At 38.3% G+C, this 8,771-nt stretch overlaps 1 protein-coding gene across 14 annotated transcripts in view; it reads right to left on the bottom strand.

The window, feature by feature from the left end:
• The window catches only part of Iqcm (IQ motif containing M), a 693,129-nt gene that overhangs the window by 311,547 nt on the left and 372,811 nt on the right, over nt 1-8,771 (bottom strand). For 2 of the 14 annotated variants that reach the window (XM_031340359.1, XM_031340360.1), the window contains exon 1: nt 3,041-3,196. The exons of the other annotated variants lie outside the window; for them this stretch is intronic. The gene's annotated coding sequence lies outside the window, so the exon portion shown is untranslated. Of the gene's footprint in view, nt 1-3,040; nt 3,197-8,771 lie in introns of those variants that run through there. 14 annotated transcript variants of the gene reach the window in all.

Genomic DNA, 8,771 nt, shown 5'->3' with positions numbered 1-8,771 from the left:
GGTTTGCAAGAATTTCATTGAGTATTTCTTCATCGATATTCATAAGAGAAATTGGTCTGAAGCTTTCTCTGTTAGGTCGTTTTGTGGTTTAGGTATCAGAGTAATTATGGCTTCATAGAATGAATTAGGTAGAGTGCCTTCTGTTTCTATTTTGTGGAATGGTTTGAGAAGTATTGATATTAGGTCTTCTTTGAAGGTTGGATAAAACTCTGCACTAAACCCATTTGGTCCTGAGATTTTTTTTGGTTAGGAGACTACTAATTACTATTTCTATTTCTTAGGGGATATGGGACTGTTTAGATCATTTATCTGATCTTGATTTAACTTTGGTACTTGGTATCTGTGTAGAAAATTGTCCATTTTATACAGGTTTTCCAGTTTTGTTGAGTATAGGCTTTTGTACTAGGATCTGATGATTTCTTGGATTTCCTCAGTTTCTGTTATGTCTCCTTTTTCATTTCTTATTTTGTTAACTAGGATACTGTCTCTGTGCCCTTTAGTTAATCTGGCTAAGGGTTTATTTATTTTGTTGGTTTTCTCAAAGAACCAGCCCCTGGTTTGGTTGATTCTTTGTATAGTTCTTTTTGTTTTCATTTGGTTGATTTCAACCCTGAGTTTGATTATTTCCTGATGTCTATTTCTCTTGGGTAAATTTGCTTCTTTTTATTCTAGAGCTTTCAGATGTTTTGTAAAATTGTTGTTATATGCTTTCTCCAGTTTCTTTCTGGAGGCTCTTAGAGCTATTACTTTTCCTCTTAGAACTGCTTTCATTGCATCCCATAAGTTGGGGTATGTTATGGCTTCATTTTCATTAAACTCCGGAAAGTCTTTAGTTTCTTTTTTTCTTCCTTGACCAGGTTATCATTGAGTAGAGGGTTGTTGTGCTTGCATGTGTATTTCGGCTTTCTATTGTTTATGTTGTTATTGAGGGGCAGCCTTAGTCCATGGTGATCTGATAGACCGCAAGGAATTATTTCTGTCTTCTTGTATCTGTTGAGGCCTGATTTGTGACAGATTACATGGTCAGTTTTGGAGAAGGTGCCATGAGGTGCTGAGAAGAAGGTATATTCTTTTGTTTTAGGATAAACTGTTCTATGGATATCTGTTAAATCCATTGTTTCATAACTTCTGTAGTCTCACTGTGTCTTTGTTTAGTTTGTGTTTCCATGATCTGTCCTTTGCAGAGAGTGGGGTGTTTAAGTCTTCCACTATTATGGTGTGAGGTGCAATGTGTGATTTGAGGTTTAGTAAATTTTCTTTTATGAATGTAGATGCCCTTGCATTTGAAGGGTAGAGGTTCAGAATTGAGAGTTCATCTTGGTAGATCTTACCTTTAATTAGTCTGAAGTGTCTGTCCTTACCTTTTTTGATTATGTTAGGTTGACAGTCGATTTTATTAGATATTAGAATGGCTACTCCAGCTTGTTTCTTGGGACCATTTGCTTGGAAAATTGTTTTCCAGCCTTTTATTCTGAGGTAGTGTGTGTCTTTGTCACTGAGGTGGGTTTCCTGAATGCAACAAAATGTTGGGTTCTGTTTATGCACCTAGTCTTATAACCTATGTCTTTTATTGGGGAATTGAGTCCATTGATATTAATAGATATTAAGGAAAAGTAACTGTTGCTTCCTGTTGTTTTTGTTGTTAGAGTTGGAATTCTGTTCATGTGGCTATCATCTTTTCATTTTGTTGGAAGATTATTTTCTTGCTTTTTCTAGGATGTAGTTTCCCTCCTTGTGTTGGAGTTTTCCATTTATTATCCTTTGAAGAGCTGGATTTCTGGATAGATATTGTGTAAGTTTGGTTTTGTCATGAAATACTTTTGTTTCTCCATCCATGGTAATTGAGAGCCTGGGCTTGCATTTGTGTTCCTTTTGGGTCTATAAGACATCAGCCCAGGATCTGCTGGCTTTCATAATCTCTGGCGAGAAGTCCGGTGTAAATATATCAGTCTTCATATGTTACTTGCCCATTTTCCTTCACTGCTTTTAATATTCTTTCTTTGTTTTGTCTGTTTGGTGTTTTCACTATTATGGGATGGGAGGAATTTCCTTTCTGTTCCAATCAATTGGGAGTTCTGCATGCTTCTTGTATGTTCATGGGCATCTCTTTTTTAAGTTAGGGATGTTTTCTTCTATAATTTTGTCGAAGATATTTACTGGCCCTTTTAAAGGGAAGTCTTCACTCTCTTCTATACCTATCATTCTTAGGTTTGGTGTTCTCATTGTGTCCTGGATTTCCTATATGTTTTGGGTTACGATCTTTTTGCATTTTGAGTTTTCTTTGACTGTTGTGTCTATGTTTTCTATGGTATCTTCTGCACCTGAGATTCTCTCTTCTATCTCTTATATTCTGTTGGTGATGCTTGCATCTATGGCCCCTGATTTTTTTCCTAGATTTTCTATCTCCAGAGCTGTCTCTCTTTGTGAATTCTTAATTGTTACTACCTCCATTTTTAGATCCTAGATGGTTTTGTTCAATTCCTTCACCTGTTTGGTTGTGCTTTCCTGTAATTCTTTAAGGGATTTTTGTGTTTCCTCTTTAAGGGCTTGGACCTGTTTTACCTGTGTTCTCCTGTATTTCTCTTGGGACTTATTTATGTTGTCCTTCTTCAATTCCTCTATCACCATCGTGAGATATGATTTTAGATCCAAATCTTGCTTTTCTGGTGTTTTGGGATATCCAGGACTTGCTGTGGTGGTAGTACTATGTTCTGATGATGCCCAGTAGCCTTAGTTTCTGTTGGTAGGATTCTTGCATTTGTCTTTTGCCTTCTGTTAATCTCTGGTGTAAGATGATCTTGCTGTGCCTGGCTGGAGCTTGTTCCTCCTGTGGGTCTGTAAGCCTGTGTCATCAGTTCTGGGAGACCAGCTCTTCCCTGGTAAGACCCATGTGCGCAAGGGTATGGATCAGCTGTCTCTCCTGGGTGCAGATGGATGAATGAATGAAGTATTCTGTCCCAGTTGCCCTGTCACTTCTGTGGCCTGAGCCTCCTGGCTGGTCCTGCCTCAGAAAGTCATGGAGAGAAAATGATGATCTCACCTGAGTCCCAGGGTCAGAGCAATCCCTGGAGAGAAGCTCTCCACTTGTGGGAATGGTGTGCAGAGGTTTGTGTATCAGCTGCACCTTCTAGTTGTAGAGGGAGGTAGAAAGGATTCTGTCTCTGCTACCCTGCCATTTCAGTGGCCTGAGCCTCCCAGCTGGTCCTGCCTTAGAAAGTCACCGGAGAGGAAAAACACCCTACTTTAAAAAAAAAACAAAAAACAAAAAACAAACAAACATACAAACAAAAACTCCCACCTTTTTCAGAAAGATAATTAATGTTCTGACTTTAATTAGTATTGACAGGTCAGAGAAAACCATTTTATGAAATCACTGTCCTGAAGGCATAATGCAGTGTTATTCCCACACATTTGGTAGATTCTCATGAATGCTTCTAATGTGTCTGAGTTAATGGAAGATTCTACCTATTTTCATGCTTTCCAGAAAAACTTCACCATTATGTATTTAAGCACCGACCAAAGATAGACTGAGATATTTGGTTAGTAACCTTGTATGTGGATGACCCTTTACTTTTGTATTTCTCCATGAATGTCTAAAAGTACACTGATCACATGAGAAAATGACTTTCTAGGTGTTTTATAAAACTGAAAAAAATGCTTCCAATTTTTATTTAGAAGCCAAATAATAAAGATTGAGGCAGAATCAGCTCAAAATTGATATTATCTAGTACTGTATGAAGCCGTGCATCCTGGTTAGCTTTAGTTGTCAGCTTGATCCATGGAGAGATCTAAGGATGGAGATCTAATGGCCTTTGGGGATGTCCACTGGGGCATTTTCCTGTTTGCTAATTGATATAGGTGTGCTCAGCCCATGGTGGTTGGGACAATCCCTGGGCAGGTGAGCCTGTGCTGTAAAGAAGGTAGCTCAGTAGTGAGTAGAACAAGCTCCCTTTTGTTGTTGTTGTTGTCTCTGCCTTGATTTCTCCTGAGGATCCACTCCAAGTGTGAACTGATATAAACTTTTGTCCCTAAGTTATTTGGTTATTGTATTTATTACTTCAACAGAAATGAAACCAGGACACTATGTGCTATCCAAACACTGCAAAATATGCGTATTGCTAGTTGTGCTCTGTAGATAAGAAAACTCTAGCTCAGAGAACCGCTCAAGCTCTCACCCACAGTAAAACACAGAACCAAGATTTGAGGTCTTCTGTTTCGGAGGCTTTCTGTTCTCCACCCTTGTCAAGGGGACTGAGTAATTCAGGGTGCTCAGGCTGAGGGCTTAACAAGAGCTTTGGGAGTAAGAAAGTGACAAGTAGTTCTTTTCCTAAATTCTTAGGTAATGTTGAGAATTTCCTTTTATTCTACCCAAGTTTGCCCCAGAAAACTGACCTAGTAGCTTGGAGTCTATTTTAATTTTCATGAAGAACATAAGCTTTCAGAAGAGATGTGGCATTGAAAGTGCCTGATGTCATTCTTGGGTCCCATGAAATCTATGCAAGCAGACAGCTCCATCCTGTGCTATCCTGGTTCTTCCAAAGATGAACCCAAGTAACAGAGTCATTTCCAGTAGGTCCTCACAGAGGTGTCTTATGGGTAAGAAGAGAACATGATAGGGAATGCAAAAGACTGGAAAGGTGCATGGGTTGGGGAGATGCAAAGGCTGGTAGAGAATGCTGGATTCTGTTGCTACTCCCACCTCAAGCCACAAAAATGGATACTTTTCTGAAATTTTACCAGAATAGACATAAAAATGCCTGCCTGTGTGTGAGAGGTTGTGGGTTATGTCTCTATAGATTGGAGAACTCAAGAAGTCCCAGAAAACTCATCTGTTCTTGCTAGTAAAAGAGAAACAAAGAGCTGATGTTTACAACTTTTTTAAAGGGTAGAATATTGTTAGATGAACTCTAACAATTTGTTTTTCTCCTTTATTGTAAAAATGATGATTTTTTTTCTACTTGTTTCCTGAGAGTCGTCTATCAATACAACATTTATTCATGGAGCACAAACTGTTTCCTTGAGTGTTGGGAGCAGCAGGAATGTCCTACTGACTGCCTTTCTGAGGAGGTGAAGGGTGCAATTGCCTTGCTCTGCAAAGAGTAATGACCTTCTCTGAATGGCCATAAAGTTTGTTTTGGTGTTCTTGGTCAGGGTCTTAGTGGAAGTGCTCTCTGTGTTTAGAACTTAGGAAAGATATTCTATATTTGAAGTTCTAGCACTCACTGATAAGCTTTGGGTTTATATTGCCTGATTTTTTACTTTCACATGGATTTTTGCCTTGTATAAAGATAAAAAAATGAAAGGCAGTGGTCAGAACCTAGGTGTATTCAGATCTGTTATTGCTGTCTTATGTATTTGTAAGAATAACTACATTCAGATAGTTTTATGGTATTCACAATAAAATTCAAGGAGTAATTTTTTCTGGCCATTTATTTTCTCTAGAAATATAATAGTCCACATCATTAGACTTTGGTCAATCTTTCCGGAATATACTCTAAAATTATTGCTTTTTATTATCATAATAATTTTATCTGTAACAGTCATAAGCAATTTTATGTTTTGTGGCTGGCTACTGATTTATTTTCTTAAATCTGGAGTGGATTTTGTATCATACTTATTTTTGTATTTGTTGCCATGAAAGAAGCATTCATTTTAGGGAAAAAAGTTTCCCACCATGGCTTTGAAGAAGTAGTAATAAGGCCTTGAATGTGTGTGCTCAGACCAGGATGGTGCATGGTAATCTAAGCTCAATTAGTAAACAGTGCAACACTATATAAAGTCTTTGCACCTACTTGGAAAGAAGCTGGAATTTAGGGGCTAAATATCAAACAGTAAGGTCTACTTTTCTTCTAGTATGATCCTGGCCAAATTATTCAATATATTGGATGCTTACAGTGATAACATTATCTGCTGCTTATATTTCCACAAGGACCAGAAGAGGTCTGTGTGGAAACAGAATGAAATAATAAAATACCAGACATGTTACTGAGGACTCCTTGAAGACTCCTGAGCACATACGTGCTGTGCAGAGACTCTAAAGAGAATAGAATTATAGAATATTTACTCAGAAACTATCTGAAAACTAATTTTCTAGTGTTTGTGTTTAGAATACGTTAGACCCAAGTAATACCGTATACCTTCAGAGCCTACTGAAGCTTTAAAGTACTAATGAAAACTTAACTTCTTAGGGAAGAACTGTAGCCAATGTTTTTCCTTTCAGTTTCCTGGGAAATAGATTTTCTGCAGAAGCATCTTAATTGAGAGCAGGACCAAGTTCTGACCTCTATTCTGAAAACCTGGGTTCTGGTTCTGCTAGGTCTCAGGGAACTGGTCAGCTTTCAGCCTGGAGTATTGCCACTGGCTGCAAATGAGTCTGATTCCTGTTCTGCCTGGTTGTTAATACCACTGGCAAGTCTATGTGGAGGTAAAAACAGAAGGAGTACCAAATGTAGTTGACAACACAATGCATACCACGATTTGGTGAATATCCTTTGTCCTCTCATGATGATTAATTTTAACTGTGGAAAATATCACTCCTAACATGAAACAAGAAAGGATGTCAAAATATTTGAGGTGTGTTACCTGAAACAAACCATGGCATGAATGTGAAGAAGACAACAAAATAATCATGACAAATAGCTGTTTATCACCTGCAAATGAGACTAACCAAAAATTTGCCTTTTTTTAAAATCCTTTTTGTTAGTGATAATATCCCTTTTCCTATTTCTTAAAAAGGCAATTATGACATAAAATGGTTTATGATAGAAGTGTTACTGCTTTCCTGGAATAAAATATGCAAGATTTTTATTGTCATATTTAGCTCTTCTCCAACTGTGCTACAGGTGAGAGATATGAGTTTCCAATCACCTGACATTATATTTACACTGTAAAAATCTAGTGGAAGTGACATTTAAATCTCCAAGATCTTGTCTATGTTAAGAAGCAATTTTACAGCTTCCCCCACTTCTTGCCCATAACAATTTCAAATGCAGTTAAGGTAAGAAAGTATAACATGTCATGTTTCAAAGAAGAAGATACCATTTGATTTTAGAACCAGGCAGCCTTACAATAACTCACACAGCATGAGAAGATCCCAGAGAGACTAGCACTTTCTTAGATTCCATAAGAAAAATTCTAATTGAATGAGAGTAAAGAAGAAAGCATGGTGAAACTCAGGCATTTGCCATCAGGAATGGTGACTGGATGGCAGAGTGGGATCCTGACTAGTGCAGTGGATTACCTACTGCGTGACCACCTGTGAGAACCAGGATTAAGAAAGATAACAAGGACTAAGACGTGATTGATTGTCCTGGCTCTAGATGAAAGTGTGTATCTATGATATCTTTTACCAAGAAAATGCAACAAAAGTATGTGAGCTTTCCCAGCTTCTATTCTTCTGACAGCAGTTCATTTACTAAGTTATGGGGATTTCAAACTTACTTACAAACTAAGATGCACTGTTACAGTTGTGTGAATGTAGGCAGAAGACAAACAACCAGTACTTGTCACAGAAAAGAATCATATTAGCTGATGATCATCCAGACTTAGATTTACTTATCAACTCATTCAAAGTCCTTTGGAATAGGTGTGTAACACAGGCAGATTGTGCTACAGGTGAGAGATATGAGCTTGGATGATCTATTGCTTGTAAGGTATGTTTGCTTTCATCCAAGGAGAGATACAAAATTTAAGGTCCCAGACACCGTACCTCAAGAATCTAAATTTGGACATCCAATCTTAAGCTAATTCAATATCTACAGCCAGTAGGTACGCCTGTTCCATAGCCCTCTGTGCTCCTTTCCAGGGGAGAGCAGGTCTTCAGAGAGTGCTCTGACCCCTGGTCTTAGGCGAGATCACCATTTTCACTCCTGTGGCTTTCTAAGGCAGGACCAGCCAGGAGGCACAAGTCACAGAAGCTACAGAGCAACTGGGACAGGGTCCTTCATTCATCCATTTGCACCAAGGAGGGACAGCTGATCCACAGCCCTCTGTACACAGGTTTTACTAGGGGAGAGTTGATCTCCCAGGAGTGTTGACACAGACTTACAGACCCTCAGAAGGAATAAGCTCCAGCAAGAGACAGCAAGAACATCTAACACCAGAGATCAACAGATGGTGAAAGGCAACCCAAGAATCTTACCAACAGAAACCAAGACTACTTGGCATCATCAGAACGTAGTATTCCCACCACAGCAAGTCCTGGATATCCCAAAACACCGGAAAAGCAAGATTTGGATCTCAAACCATATCTCATGATGACGATGGAGGAATTGAAGAACAACATAAATAACTCCCTTAAAAAAATACAGAAGAACAGAGGTAAACAGGCACAAGCCCTTAAAGAGGAAACACAAAAATTCCTTAAGAATTACAGGAAAGCACAACCAAACAGGTGAAGGAATTGAACAAGACCATGCAGGATCTAAAAATGGAAGCTGAAACAATGAAGAAATCACAAAGAGAGAAAACTCCAGAGATAGAAAACCTAGCAAAGAAATCAGGAGTCATAGATGCAAGCATCTCCAACAGAATACAAGAGATAGAAGAGAGAATCTCAGATGCAGAAGATACCATAGAAAACGTAGACATAACAGTCAAAGAAAACTCAAAATGCTAAAGATTGTAAGCCAAAACATCCAGGAAATCCAGAATACAATGAGAACATCAAACCAAAGAATAATATGTATAGAAGAGAGTGAAGACCTCCAACTTAAAGGGCCAGTAAATATCTTCAACAGAGTTAGAGAAGAAAACTTCCCTAACCTTAAAAA

Source organism: Mastomys coucha, unplaced genomic scaffold, assembly GCF_008632895.1.
Source record: "Mastomys coucha isolate ucsf_1 unplaced genomic scaffold, UCSF_Mcou_1 pScaffold22, whole genome shotgun sequence".
Classification (NCBI taxonomy): domain Eukaryota; kingdom Metazoa; phylum Chordata; class Mammalia; order Rodentia; family Muridae; genus Mastomys; species Mastomys coucha.
This window is presented reverse-complemented; position numbering and strand designations above follow the sequence as displayed.